This window comes from Pelodiscus sinensis, chromosome 2, assembly GCF_052426305.1.
Source record: "Pelodiscus sinensis isolate ZL-2025 chromosome 2, ASM5242630v1, whole genome shotgun sequence".
NCBI lineage: Eukaryota > Metazoa > Chordata > Testudines > Trionychidae > Pelodiscus > Pelodiscus sinensis.
In genome coordinates, this window is record NC_143053.1 from 205,046,507 (window position 1) to 205,060,772 (window position 14,266).

Here is a 14,266-nt window from a genome sequence, read left to right on the forward strand (position 1 = left end):
AAAAAAGACCTCACACCTTAACAATTAGACTACGTCTACATTGCGGAGCTATTTTCGGATACTGGAAATATCCCAAAATAGTTATTCTGCATCTTTGGAGTGAGCCCATTATTTCTAAATTTAACGGACTTGCTATTCCAACGTCTTTGTAAACCTCATTCCACGAGGGTTAAGGGACATTTCACAATAGCACTTTATTTTGAAATTTTGGCATGGTACAGATAGCACCAAATTTCAAAATTACCTTGAAATAAGCTACATAATTTACATAGCGCAAATTGCGTAGCATATTTTGAGGCAGTATAGATGCACCATTAAGGTTTTGTTCAATTAAACACCAAAGCTAACTGCAATGTTTGTGTTATGCAACTTTCCTGTTCAACTTTTATAAAGATGTCATATGTAAGGAAGCTTCAAAATAAAATTTCTGTGTCACACCATCTCATATTTCAAGATAAAAAGATTAAGGAAACATTGCATGCCAAAAATTATCAGTACATAGATCAGATGCACAAACAAGATCTCAAATGGAATTTATGAAATTTGAAAATCAACTTTATGGGTTTTCAGGAGCTGTGATTTTAATCAATGCCCTATTGGTGTATTATCTTGTACCAAATTATGAATCTACTAGTAGATGTTCCAGTGTTGCTTGGGTATTTAACTGTTTCCTCCCTTTCCATTTTATGGAAGACAGTCCCATTCCCGGAACTTCCCATTTTCCAGTCACAACCAAACCCTGAGCTTGGTTTAAGTTAGGGTATGAGAAAGCTGCATACCAAATTTGGGGATCCTAGCTCTTAAAGTTTAGGAGGTGTTCTTGAACAAATGGACTCACAGATACACAGACAGATGGACATGCTCTAATATATATATATATATATATATATATATTAATGTGAAGTGCTTTGCCACGGTGTATGGAATATGTAGAGGGTTTTTTATTTTAAATGTATAGAGTTCTGAAAGGCAACAGAAATAGAGTAAAGCAATTTGTGATAAACATTTTTCAGCAAATCATTCAAAAATTCAGGTCAAATTTGACAAATGGTTCCAGCCAAAAAAAAAAAAAGCACCTGAAAGTCAAAACGTTTCATTTCAACAACTGTTTCATTTTCACTTTTTCCCTTTCAAAATAGCATTTGAAATTCAAGTGTAGCCATGTAAAACACGAACACACACACACACACACGCCAGGTGAAAAACACCTGAAAACCAGTCAAAAATCACTTAAACATTTTATTCGACTCACAGTGAATCAAAAAACTAGGGGAGGGAGAAGATGTGTTTAAAAATCAATGCAAAACCTTTCAGTTGATCTGAAAGTATTTTTTTTTCAATTAAAATAGAAAGTTTTATTTGAATCAAACTAGATTTTTGGGGGTTGGTCCCAAAACTGAAAATACATTAGTCACTCAACTCTAGACAGAAGGAAAGCATAAATCAGGAAAATTAGACTTTCAGTTTGGAATGACTGAAGAGACTTGTCTTCTCCTAAGACCTGACCCAAAGTCCACTGTAGCAAATGGAAATCTTTTAATTGTCTCCATTGGTCTTATATCAGTCCCCTAGTGCTACATTTCCAATGCCTACTTCCTAAACAAATTAAAATTAAAATATTAATTGGAGAAAATGCCTAAAAAAATTAACAGTTTTTATATGTATGCTTGCAGATTAATCCCAAGGATGTGTAGTTAGGACATTTAGGCTATGCCCTCACTGCAGAAGTAACTCCTCTCAAGTTAACCTAGCTAAAAAGAGAATGGCCATACTGCAAAAAAGACATTTAAACAACACAGAGAATGCCTACTCTGCAATCACAGGATGTGTAATTGCACCTCAGCTAGCTCTAAAGTAGATAACCCTGGTATGATAGCACCGAAGTACATGCTGTTGAGGTTTCACTATGGGCTGTACCTTCCCACCCAGAATGCTTGTTATTACACGGAGTTATACAACACAAAGGAATTTTTGTTTGTTGCCAATATAACTACATCAAGACTGGGCTTTTGCCAGCACAGCAATGTCAGGTAATGGGAGGGAACTGCATCTCTGACTAGTCCTAAAATCATTATTTAAAACAATTTTAGTGAAACTCATAAAATCCCTTATGTGGCGCCCTTATTCCCAAGAATGGTTTCTTTTGATTTAACTTAAAGCAACTCTCTTAATCAGTTTATGATGAGCCAACGTTTAAATTGAAATAAGCATCTACACTGCTATAGCTGAATCTGTTTGGTTTTTTTAATCACCAGTTACATTAAATAAGTGCTTATCTTTCTTTCATCAGGCAGTATATCCTAGTGGATACAGCACTGGACTAGATGCAGGCAACCAGAATTCTGTTCATAGTTCTACCACTGAGCAACAGGGTACCACTGGGCAAATCATTTTAGGAGAGAGAGACAATGACAATATATACTTCATAAGGCTCTCACCTTAGGACCCTGAGGCTATATCTACACTGCAGAGTTTTTGCACAAAAATGGCCATTTTTGTGCAAAAGCACACGGAGCTTCCACACCTCAAGTGAGTTTTTGTGCAAGAAACTTTACAGTGAATCAACAGAACAGAGGGGTTTTTGTGGTGTAGGTATTCCTCTTTCGATGAGGGATAACTCCTTTTTGCGCAAGAGCTCTTGAACAAAAAGGTGTGTGGGGACCGGAAACGGGTTTTTTGCACAAAAACAGCCTATCGAAAGAAGCACAGGTGCCCTGGTGGCCATTCTGTTAATGGCAACCAGCGCTTTTTTGCACGAGAGCATCCATGCAGTGTGGACACTCTCTTGCACAAAAGCACATCGCTTTTCCAATGGGCTTTTGCAGTGTGGATGCGCTCTTGCACAAGAAGTTTTTGCAGAAGATTTCTTCTGCAAAAAGATTCTTGTGCCAGAAGCCTGCAGTGTAGACATAGCCTGATGGAGAGATCCCAAATTTAAAAGCCACAAAACAAAGTCCCTGAATCTGATTAGGCAAATCTCCTGAAGGCTGAGAGAGAAATCACTACACACTGCACCTTACATGGCTTCTATTCCTCACTCACTTGCTTAGCTTCCTGTTTGGCCTTCTGGCAACACGGGGGGAGAATCAACAGCTCTAGGTTCTACAAACCTGGATTCTTTTCAGTGTTTTTCAAATGTGGCCACCACAGTCACTTGCAACCACCTGGGGCTTTTCTTGCAGCCACTGCCTCCTAGGTGGTGACTGAGTAAAGGACAAAGCAGTAGCCCTTCTCCTGGGGCAGCAGGGAAGGGTTGGGTTGGGTTGGGCCACCCCCTCACCCTGGGAGCCAAAAAACCTGAAGGAACAGATGGGCAGGGTGAGTTCCCCACCTTCTCAAAGACTGTGGGGCTCAGACTCTGGATTCAGTAGTAGTGGGCAGCAGGCTCTGGTTGCACAGCAGCAGATTCCAGCCACAAACTCTAACCATAGGGCTTTAGGTTTTACCTGTGCAGCAGCAGGCTCTATGCTCTGGCCTCTGGACTTCATACTCACTCCTTATTGTCCATGGACCCTACTGTCACCACTCACCCTGCACCTATCCACTTCTTTGTCCCTGGCTCTAGCTGCCTCCTATCCACCTCCCCGTCCTTAAATTGTCCCCTGACTTGCCAGAGCTGAGTAAGTCTGTTGTGAAAAATGATATTTGTATGTTTGTTAATATCACTTGTTTACTGCCTTCCAGCTAGCTAACACGTCCTAGGTCCTTACACATACCAAGCCCTGTTCCTGTTTAAATAGACTAGCTCTAGGGCAGGGCACAGCCTACCTGATTATATCACAAGCTGTTCAAGCCATGAAGCCAGCCTATTCCTTAAAAGCATCGTACATTCCTTCACAAAGTATTTCTTTTGTTTGTCTCTTTTTCCTTGCTCCAGGTAAGGTGTGAGGTAACTGTGGGTGTGAGAAGGCAGGAAGACAAGAGATGATATAAGAGGGCACCTCTACCAGGTGACTGGAGCTTACAGAGAGGGAAGCGAGTGCAGAGAAGTCCACGCAGAAGAATAGGGAGAGGGTATGAGAGGGCGCCCCACTTATCAATTAAAAGTTTGGCAGGGCTCAGGGGAGTGGTGCAACTCCTAAGCAGTGTTCCCTCTAAGCTGCGTGGAGGCTCAGAGCTCCATGCACAGAGCTAACTGACTGGGTGGGGATGATTAATCACCTGTGAAGCTGTGCTGCCCTGCAGTTTAAGGGGAACACTGCTCCCAAGTGCTACCACAAGTCACCTATATTACCAGTAAGGAATTGACAAGTCCTGGTTACCCTGGTAGCAAGGTCAACTAGGTATAGTTTATATTTTAAAAAAAATGAGCTAACAAATAACCTAGTAGACTAGAAATGGTAACTTTGTAATAATACATTTTAAAAACGGAATTACCGAAACATCTGCCAGTGATTATCCCCATCATTTTGCTTATACAAGTTGAATCTCTCTAGTCCAGAACTCTCTGTTCCAGAAACATCCGTCACCCAGAATGATTTTATTTAGCCAGACGTTCATTTTCCTGGGTGTGGGCACGTTTCCCACAATCCTATAAAGTTTTATAGCCACCAGTCCTAGCACTCAGTGTTCTGTGCTGTAATTTAGCTCTAATTTACCCCTGATATCCTGTAAGAGCCCAGTAAGCAGTGGAAGTGTTGGTAAAGCTGCTAGACAATATTGACCTCCCGTGGTATGGAAAATTCTCTCATTCAGAAACAGTCAGGTCCCAAAGGTTCCAGACTAAAGAGGTTCAACCTGTACAAAGTATTCCTTTCCCTTATCCTTCTATTTCTTGTAAGACCTTCAAGTCAGTGACTATGTTTATTTGTTTGGTGAATCATCTAGGGCATGTCTACACTGGGGAGTTATTTCAAAATAACTCCTCTTATTTCAAAATAACAAGGCGAAAGTCCACACAGCAAGCCTGTTATTTAAGAATTATTTTTGAAATAACAGGCTTGTTATTTTGAAATAACCCCTGCTTTTGATGAGGAATTAACCATTTTGAAATAAATGTTTTGTGGGAGTTATTATTTCAAAATAGCTTTTTTCAAAATAATTTCCAAGTGTAGACATAGCACAAGTGTGCCTTCTGTGAGGTACAAACAATACAAACTCAGTAGTCTGGTGTCAAGTATCAGAGGGGTAGCCGTGTTAGTCTGAATCTGCAAAAGCGACGAAGAGTCCTGTGGCACCTTATAGACTAACTGAAGTGTAGGAGCATAAGCTTTCGTGGGCAAAGACCCACTTCGTCAGATGCATGTAGTGGAAATTTCCAGAGGCAGGAATAAATATGCAGGCCAGGATCAGGCTGGAGATGACCAGGTGGATCCAATCAAGGAGGATGAGGCCCACTTCTAGCAGCTGATCTGGAGGTGTGAATTCCAAGAGAATAGAAGCTGCTTTTGTAGTTAGCAAGCCATTCACAGTCTTTGTTTAATCCAGAGTTGATTGTGTCAAACTTAAAGATGAACTGTAGCTCAGCAGTTTCTCTTTGAAGTCTGGTCCTGAAGTTTTTTTGCTGCAGGATGGCTACTTTTAGATCTGCAATAGTGTGTCCAGGAAGATTGAAGTGTTCCCCTACAGGTTTTTGTATGTTGCCATTCCTAATATCAGATTTGTGTCCATTGATTCTTTTACGTAGGGACTGTCCTGTTTGGCCGATGTATATAGCAGTGGGGCATTGTTGGCACATGATGGCATATATTACGTTGGTGGATGTGCAGGAGAATGTACCAGTGACAGTATGGCTGATCTGGTTAGGTCCTGTGATGGTGTTGCTGGTGTATATATGTGGGCAGAGTTGGCACCGAGGTTTGTTGCAAGGATTGGTTCCTGAGTTCGAGTTATTATGGTGCGGTGTGTAGTTGCTGGTGAGAATATGCTTCAGGTTGGCGGGTTGTCTGTGGGCAAGGACCGGCCTACCTCCCAAGGCCTGTGAGAGCAAGGGATCATTGTCCAGGATGGGCTGAAGATCACTAATGATGCGTTGGAGAGGTTTTAGCTGGGGACTATAGGTGATGGCCAGTGGTGTTCTGTTGGTTTCTTTCTTGGGCTTGTCCCGTAGCAGGAGGCTTCTGGGTACACGTCTGGCTCTGTCAATCTGTCTCCTCACTTCCTCGTGTGGGTATCGCAGTTTACAGAATGCTTGTTGAAGGTCTTGTAGGTGTAGGTCTCTGTCTGAGGGGTTGGAGCATATGCGGTTGTACCTCAGTGCTTGGCTGTAAACAATGGATCGTGTGGTGTGTCCGGGATGGAAACTGGAGGCATGCAGGTAAGTATAGCGGTCGGTAGGTTTTCTGTATAGGGTGGTATTGATATGACCATCACTTATTTGTATCGTGATGATTGACAGAGCCAGACGTGTACCCAGAAGCCTCCTGCTACGGGACAAGCCCAAGAAAGAAACCAACAGAACACCACTGGCCATCACCTATAGTCCCCAGCTAAAACCTCTCCAACGCATCATTAGTGATCTTCAGCCCATCCTGGACAATGATCCCTTGCTCTCACAGGCCTTGGGAGGTAGGCCGGTCCTTGCCCACAGACAACCCGCCAACCTGAAGCATATTCTCACCAGCAACTACACACCGCACCATAATAACTCGAACTCAGGAACCAATCCTTGCAACAAACCTCGGTGCCAACTCTGCCCACATATATACACCAGCAACACCATCACAGGACCTAACCAGATCAGCCATACTGTCACTGGTACATTCTCCTGCACATCCACCAACGTAATATATGCCATCATGTGCCAACAATGCCCCACTGCTATATACATCGGCCAAACAGGACAGTCCCTACGTAAAAGAATCAATGGACACAAATCTGATATTAGGAATGGCAACATACAAAAACCTGTAGGGGAACACTTCAATCTTCCTGGACACACTATTGCAGATCTAAAAGTAGCCATCCTGCAGCAAAAAAACTTCAGGACCAGACTTCAAAGAGAAACTGCTGAGCTACAGTTCATCTTTAAGTTTGACACAATCAACTCTGGATTAAACAAAGACTGTGAATGGCTTGCTAACTACAAAAGCAGCTTCTATTCTCTTGGAATTCACACCTCCAGATCAGCTGCTAGAAGTGGGCCTCATCCTCCTTGATTGGATCCACCTGGTCATCTCCAGCCTGATCCTGGCCTGCATATTTATTCCTGCCTCTGGAAATTTCCACTACATGCATCTGACGAAGTGGGTCTTTGCCCACGAAAGCTTATGCTCCTACACTTCAGTTAGTCTATAAGGTGCCACAGGACTCTTCGTCGCTTCAGTAGTCTGGGTAGCCATCACTGATCTAGACACAGGTTGAATTTGTTTCCACTTAAAAGGGCCAGTCACCCTTTCACACAGTGTATAAGCAAACAAGAGGATGAGTTTGCTTCTTTCTGCAAAATACTCTATGATGCCCTCTGAATGCATCCATTGACTTAAATGGGAATTTTGCCTGGGTAACGAGCATTCTCTCAAACCTTTAGGATCAAATCCTCTTGCTGCTGCCCAGCCAGGGTAATCAGGTCACGCTGTGATTGGGTTCCTGGATACTCTTTTAGAGATGAACAGAATCCTCCTATCAAAGGCAAGAGAGTAATAGATCAGTTGCTCTCTGGCTAGTAGAAAGCAGCTCTCTGGCCTCAAAGCTGAAGAAACTAGAGTAGAAGCAGTTGAATCTGTAGAGTCATGGATGATCTAGACCTATTTGGCCCTGCCATAAGGGAAGGGGACTGGACTCTATGACCTCTCGAGGTCCCTTCTAGTCCTAGTGTTCTATGATTCTATGACCCCCTAGCCCTCCTATTGTCCAGCAGTTGGTGCTGTTCTCTGAAATGCCCTTGCACATGGTAGCATGGAGGAGCACAACTTGGCACTCTAGTCCTCTAAGTGGTGTTCCTTAACCTCATGCACAGACTGCGTTCAAGGCCTTTTCCTGGCCACATGGAAAGTGGAAGATTTATATCAATGGTATTTTACCACCGAAAGAGTGACAAAGGTGTGCAGAAATGTTACTATATAGGGCTTACTATATATTTTAGAAATGTGTTCTGTCTTTTCATCCATCTGTGGGTCTCTTTGTTTAAGAACTCTTAAATGGTAAGAGTTAGGACCATCTGATTTGGTATGCAGGTTCCTCTTATAATAACTTGAGTCTGGGTAAGGGTTTGGTTGTGCCAGGACAATGGGATGTGCTTAGAATTCGATTGTCTCTCCTCCCAACCCTGTCCTTTTCCATGTTATGAGAAACAGTCATACTGTAGAATTACCACAGGGGCCAGAGATGGGGACAGGGAAAGCTATAATCCCATTGGGCCAGCAGGGGGCAAAGGTGAAGAAATGGACAGTTTGAGTTTGTCTGTTTGTGTCTGTCTGACTGTCTCTCCCAGCTGGGGGACACGCAACGGGCATGGACATGCACTTCTTTCCTGGTCCCAAACTGCTGCAGTGAGAGAGAGGGCTGGATTGGCAGCCTGCATACAGAACCCCTCATCCTCAGCCCCACTGCAGAGCAATGATTTAAATGAAGAAAAACAAAACTTATTTGAGTTGAGACCCAAGAAATGCTGGGTAAACCTTCTAGTGCAAAAATAACGGGGAAATTCAACTCACCCGCTATTGACTGGGTATGTTTCTCCTCACAGTGGGATGCAGAAATAACCAATCACTAAGTAAGCCAATATGTAAAAAAAACTGTAGTTCTAAGATTGGCGTTTTAGAATGTCATATTTTTAATGTAATAAATTCAGTCAATTTGATTGTATGTTACTTTTCTTTATGCACTTAAGGTTTTATTAAACCTTGTTGTATTCACTCCCTAAATATCATGATCAACAAACCTTCTTGTTTTAGAACACAGTTGTCAATCTAACAAACATTCAATATGAAAAACAGTTGCCATTCCTTACCTGAAAGCAATAGATATAAAACTTTACCTCAGTAAAATGACAAGCAGAAGTTGGTAGGATTTGGCCTTTAGCCCTGTGAAGGTGTGCAGTTTTTCAGCAAACTTGTGACATGTCACCATATTTCTAGAAGCCTTTTCTCCTTGATTTCTTAGATTTCATTATTGCCATTATCTTATTTTAAAAGGGCCTGATCCAAAACCCACTGAAATTAATAGCTGGCTTTCCAATATTTCTATGAGTACTGCCTCAGGCTTAAAATAAGTGGAGTTGGATCTTCAGCTCAATATATACTATCATACCTAAATCGACTTCAGGGGCTTTTAGGACAATTTACACTAACCAAAGATCTGGCTCTCTGAGCGATGTTGGTAAGCAACCCCTATGAGATAATGCAGCAGTTCAAGGAGCAACTACCTTGTTCTTTCATTTTCTATCTTTGGATATCACTGGGCTATAGTCTAACTTTCTAGGTTTTTACATTTTAATCACTTCAGTAAGTATAACCTCTGTGTTGGCTCAATTAATTTTCAAATTAAAATTCTCCTTTTAAAAGACATTTGTATTCACTTTTATAGTCACGCTTGTATTATAAATTACCATGAACCATTCACACTACTACAAGTGTTTGAATTTGATCATGGTTCTCGGCATATAAATTATATCCTTGAACAATACATAAAACCTTCTATTTGAATTAACGAGAGGATTTATCCAATGTAGCTTGGGTCCTTAGCTCAAATATGTTTTTCCTTTATATAAATAAGTGCTCTGGAGTGGGGCTAGGGATGAGGGATTCAGTACACTGGCTGATCTGGGAAGCGAGGGCAAAACCAGCCATCTCCTACCACAGCAGCTTGGCGCACAGGCAGGGGAGGTGTGCATGTTCGTTGGCTGGAGGACAGACAGACAGACATAAACAGACAGATGGACACAGAAACTCTCTGAAATATATAGTAGATCTCTGTCCCATGCTGGCTCAATGGGGTTATAGTCCCAGTCTCCATTTCTGGCCCCTTGCTGCTGCCCCTGTGGCCATTCTATAGTATAACTGTCCCTCCTAGCACACCGCTCCCTTTCCATTTTATGAGAAACAATCCAATTCCAGGCACATTCCATTGTCTTGGCACAACCAAACCATTACCTTGCTTCGAGTTATGATTTGAGGAAGCTTTGGTGGTCCTAGCTTTTACCGTTTAGGAGGAGTTCTTGAACAAATGGACTGACAGAGGTGGCAGACATTTCTAAAATACATAGTAAGATTAAGGTGTTGTGATAAACAACTGATATTTCCCATTATCTGAAAGTTTCTGATGTCCTAATTTTTAGATATTTTCTTTGAAAGTGACCGTTTTTATATTATTCCCTTTGAAAAACTGATATGCGATAGATATTTGACCTTAAGTTTTTTCATTATTTAATTATTTTTCCTTTACAGCTCTAAAATAAACATTTGTAGCAAATATCTAAAGTTAAATCACAAGTTCACTTTTGTTTTAGAGCCTTCCTGGCAGATGAAGGAAGGTGCTGGTGATAATAAATTAAAAGCGGAATTACTGTTCCTCTTTGCTAGTGAAATTTTCACTAAAGCCTGCTACTCATTTATGGATAAGTGCTAATTTACAGAACGTGAATGGGAAGCCAGGAGTCTTTGTTTTCACAGTTGGTATTTTAGTCTTGATGAAAACTTGCATCTCTGTGTGCATTTTCAAATATAAGAATGAAGAAGTGTTTTGAGTAAGGCTACGCTGCCTTTAGTGCTAAATGAGAGTCCCTCAACAGCAGAAGAGATAGAATGGAGTGCTTTTCCCTGCTACTAGAGCCTTTCACTGTAGAGAGGAAAGGCTCTGGCAGGCAGGAGGCAGCGGGACCAATGCCTTCCCCTTGCCAGAGCCTTTCCCTATTTCAGGGAAAGGTTCCAGCAATAGAGAGCTCAGTTGACAGCGCCTTTCCCTATTGCGGGAGTACTGGAAGGGACCTAGCACCAGGGAGCTACCAGAGATTTTCCCAGTAGCTTCCTCACTGCCAGAAATTTTACCCACTGCCAGGATCCTTTTCCAGTGGTAAGGAAAGACTCCAATAGTAGAGAAACAGTGGAACACTTAACTGCTAAAAAGAGCAGAGTAGACATGGAGGGACAGATTGAGCAAGAATAGAAGCATGTAGGGTGTATTCTTGAGTACAGACCTACACTCTTCAGGCATATTTTTATTCAGCTAAGCTGCACCTCACCAACTATACTATTACATGGGCTACCTAGTATGCATATAATGTAAGTACACTACCCACTCCTGAAAGAAGGGTGCAGTAAAAATGCTGGAGCAAAGATATTTCAGTGTGCATATGAGAGGGCTAGTACCAAAGGTAGTACTATATGGCCCAGAACCCTGTACCTTCCCCCTGGGATAAAGGCATGTTTTTTCTATAGGCTGGAACAGGTCTGCTGACTGACATAATCAAATGGAAGTATTAAAATTGTGTGCTGTTGAAACGTTAATTTTATAAATGTGTTGACAGAGATCTATATGACTTTACTAACTATATATGTATAGCTGTAAAATGATACAGCTTTTCTGTGTGAGGGCAGGGCATTGCCTTCCAATAATATTCTGGTACTATGTTATAGCATGATTCTGAACTAAATAGGAGTTTTGGATATGAAGCAAATGTGGGCCTGCCAAAAGGAATAGGTGAAGTCACTTAGCTGCTTGGTCACAGAAAATAAAAAAAACTCACATCTTCCTGAAATTAAGAATATAAGAGTATCATATGAACATTCAAATTAGCATCAGGAAAGTCACCTCCAATCTCCCTATCACTGCATCATCCAATTCCTTCTAAAATAGCTACATCCGGCCCCTTCCTATTGTTTAACCAAATGTCCCATTACACCAAGAAAGCACACCTGAAAACAAATCCCTACAGGTTGCAACGACTGTAAAACCACTTAATACTGTGCCTACAGCCCGGAGCTCTTCCACCTGTTTTGCTTCCCACTGCACATCTCCCACTGTGACACCCCAGTGTAGGTTTTAATTACCCAGTTAACCTTAACGAGCGTATAATTTACTGTTCACCTTCCACCGGCCTAGAAATTATTCCTGTCAGCTGTTGAACTTTCACGAGAACCGGGCGGTTTTATGGACACCGTGGCTGGCTGTGGCAGTGCACAGCTCAGGGACAGGCGCTGCTGGGTGGGGAGCGGCAGGAAGATTTCCCTTCCACTACAAAGTGTATCATGTTGACAACAAAAATAAACTCCTCCTTGGGTGCGCCAAAGAAATGTAAACTTTGGTGGAGAATAATTGTCCCCAGGACTAGTTCCTCATCCCCTTCTCACCCCCCCCCCCCCAATCACATACACACACACACACACACACACCCTGGCGCGAAAGGGCCATGCCAGCCACCCCCCGGCCAAGGGCTGAAGTTCTGCCCGCCTCGCGAGTCCGGGCAGGGCACAGGCGGAGAGGAGGCACCAGGGAAGAGCCAGCCCCTGGCTCTCAAGACGGATGCATCCGAGGCTTTTGCAACCTGGCTCGGAGGAGCCCCCCAGCACGGAGCCCCCCGCGGCTCCCTGGCATGGATGCCACTCACCTTCCCCGCCGCCGCCTCTCACCGCTCCGCTCCCGGGCTGCAACTTCCAGCCCTTCCCCAAACTGCCATCTTCCAAGGGCGCGGGAAGGGAAAGTTGCCGCGGCCGCCGCTCCGGCTGCTAGAGCTTAGCTGGCCATGGCCCGGGCGGCAGCCGGGGCTGGCTCTGGGCGGGGGGCTGAGGGGCGGGAGCGAGGGAGGCAGCCGCGGCTGCCAGCAGCGAGGGGCTGAGCGATGTGAGCGCAGCCCGTGGCGACACGGGGAGGATTTGCTAAAAATAGCCCCTCGCTCGCGGGAGGAGGAGAGGCCGGCGGGCTGAGCCAACCCGCCCCGCCGCTGGGGGGGCGAGCGCACGGACGGGAGGGGGGAGGGAGGAGTCGGGGGGGGGGGCGTTACAAGGGGGGGACTGGCGCCCTAGGGGCCGGGCTGTGCAGAGCAGGCGGCTTCCCGGTGCCTGGCTTTCAAGTCAGGAGAGCTAGGTCCCCCGGGCAGGCAGCTCAGGCTAAAGCCCAGGCCAGAGGGGAGACTTGTTCTACGGGGTCCTTTGCTAGAGGCAGAGCCCAGTGGAGCTCGCTGCGCCCTAAATACAGTGCCCTGTCTGTCCCCTTGTCCCTGCTTGCAGTACCCTGGGGCAGCCCGGGTCCCCCGAGGAAAGGTCTGGGCTGAGGACAGGTGCCCTGGGAATGCAGCCCCTGCTTTGGGCTATCATCTCATCTTCTCACTACGCCCTGTGTAAAGCAAAGTGAGGTGCTGCTGGCCAAAGTGCCCCCGAGTTCTCCTTAACCACCCCTGGGCACCTCATTTACTTTATCCTTCTTCTTTTTAATCTGACCTCTCTTTGGTGAAGTCTGACACTTCGTTACTCTTAGGCTTTGTGTTTGCTGCTCTTTCTCTTCTTGTATGTCTTCGTGCTTGCACCTACAGCAAGAGGTCTAATGTAGACAAGGCACCAGCAGCCACCCTGCTGTTCACCTCCTGCCCTATGCAGACCTGCACCTTGCAGGAGAACATGGCATGATTTGCAATGCTTTCAGCTGGCCCACATTAGCACTTTCACTAGTGCTGCAACTGGGGGACCTGGGACAGTAACAAGTTTTAGCAGTACAGTGTAATAAATACACCGATCTCCAAAATGAAGTCACCTCCGGGGTGGCATCTTCCACTGGTTCTGTCCATCTCTAACTTTCAAGTAATGGAAGAAGCATCAATTTTAATGAGCTACTTTGCAGAATAAATAACTTCATTCCCTTGGGTCTCTGCAGACCTTTTCACCTACAACTTTTACTCCTTTTTTCAGCCTCAACTTTATTGTTTCTGCCAAATTGCTATGTTTGGAACAGTCTTACTATCTTCATCCACAAGATGCCTCTCTTCCTCCAAACCCTTTCTTATAGCTCTCTTTCTCTAATAATTAACAATCCCTACAGCCTCCCTCTCCTAAAATATTGTCCTAAGTATTGTTTTATATGCACTATGAGCTCTTTCAGGGGAATATGTTTTACTTATGTTTAAATCTCAGCCTCTCTTTTGCCTAGAAAAAGGCAAGCTTCTATTTTTTATTTTGTCCTTTGAAGGAAAATGATAGCTGCAAAGCATTTTTATGCTCAGAAATTGTTGAACAATCCAAAAGCTCATCAGATTTTTCACTAGCTGCAATAGATGTCTCCTGGAGACAAGCTTTGGAATTTTAATTTGGATTTATATTTGTTTGGTTTATTTCACTGTGGAAATCTCTAGGTTTTGGGAAACACATATTATCTATGTATTTATGTTGATTAGAAGAGA

General features: G+C 43.7%; 1 long non-coding RNA gene across 1 annotated transcript in view; it reads right to left on the reverse strand.

Annotated features, from left to right (window-relative positions):
• The window catches only part of LOC149525421 (uncharacterized), a 110,798-nt gene extending 97,954 nt beyond the window's left edge, over positions 1-12,844 (reverse strand). The window contains exons 1-2 of the long non-coding RNA XR_016348958.1: positions 12,485-12,844; positions 7,463-7,560 (exon numbers count right to left, since the gene is read on the reverse strand). This is a non-coding gene — a long non-coding RNA (uncharacterized LOC149525421). The remainder of the gene's footprint in view (positions 1-7,462; positions 7,561-12,484) is intronic.
• Positions 12,845-14,266: the final 1,422 nt, after the last annotated feature.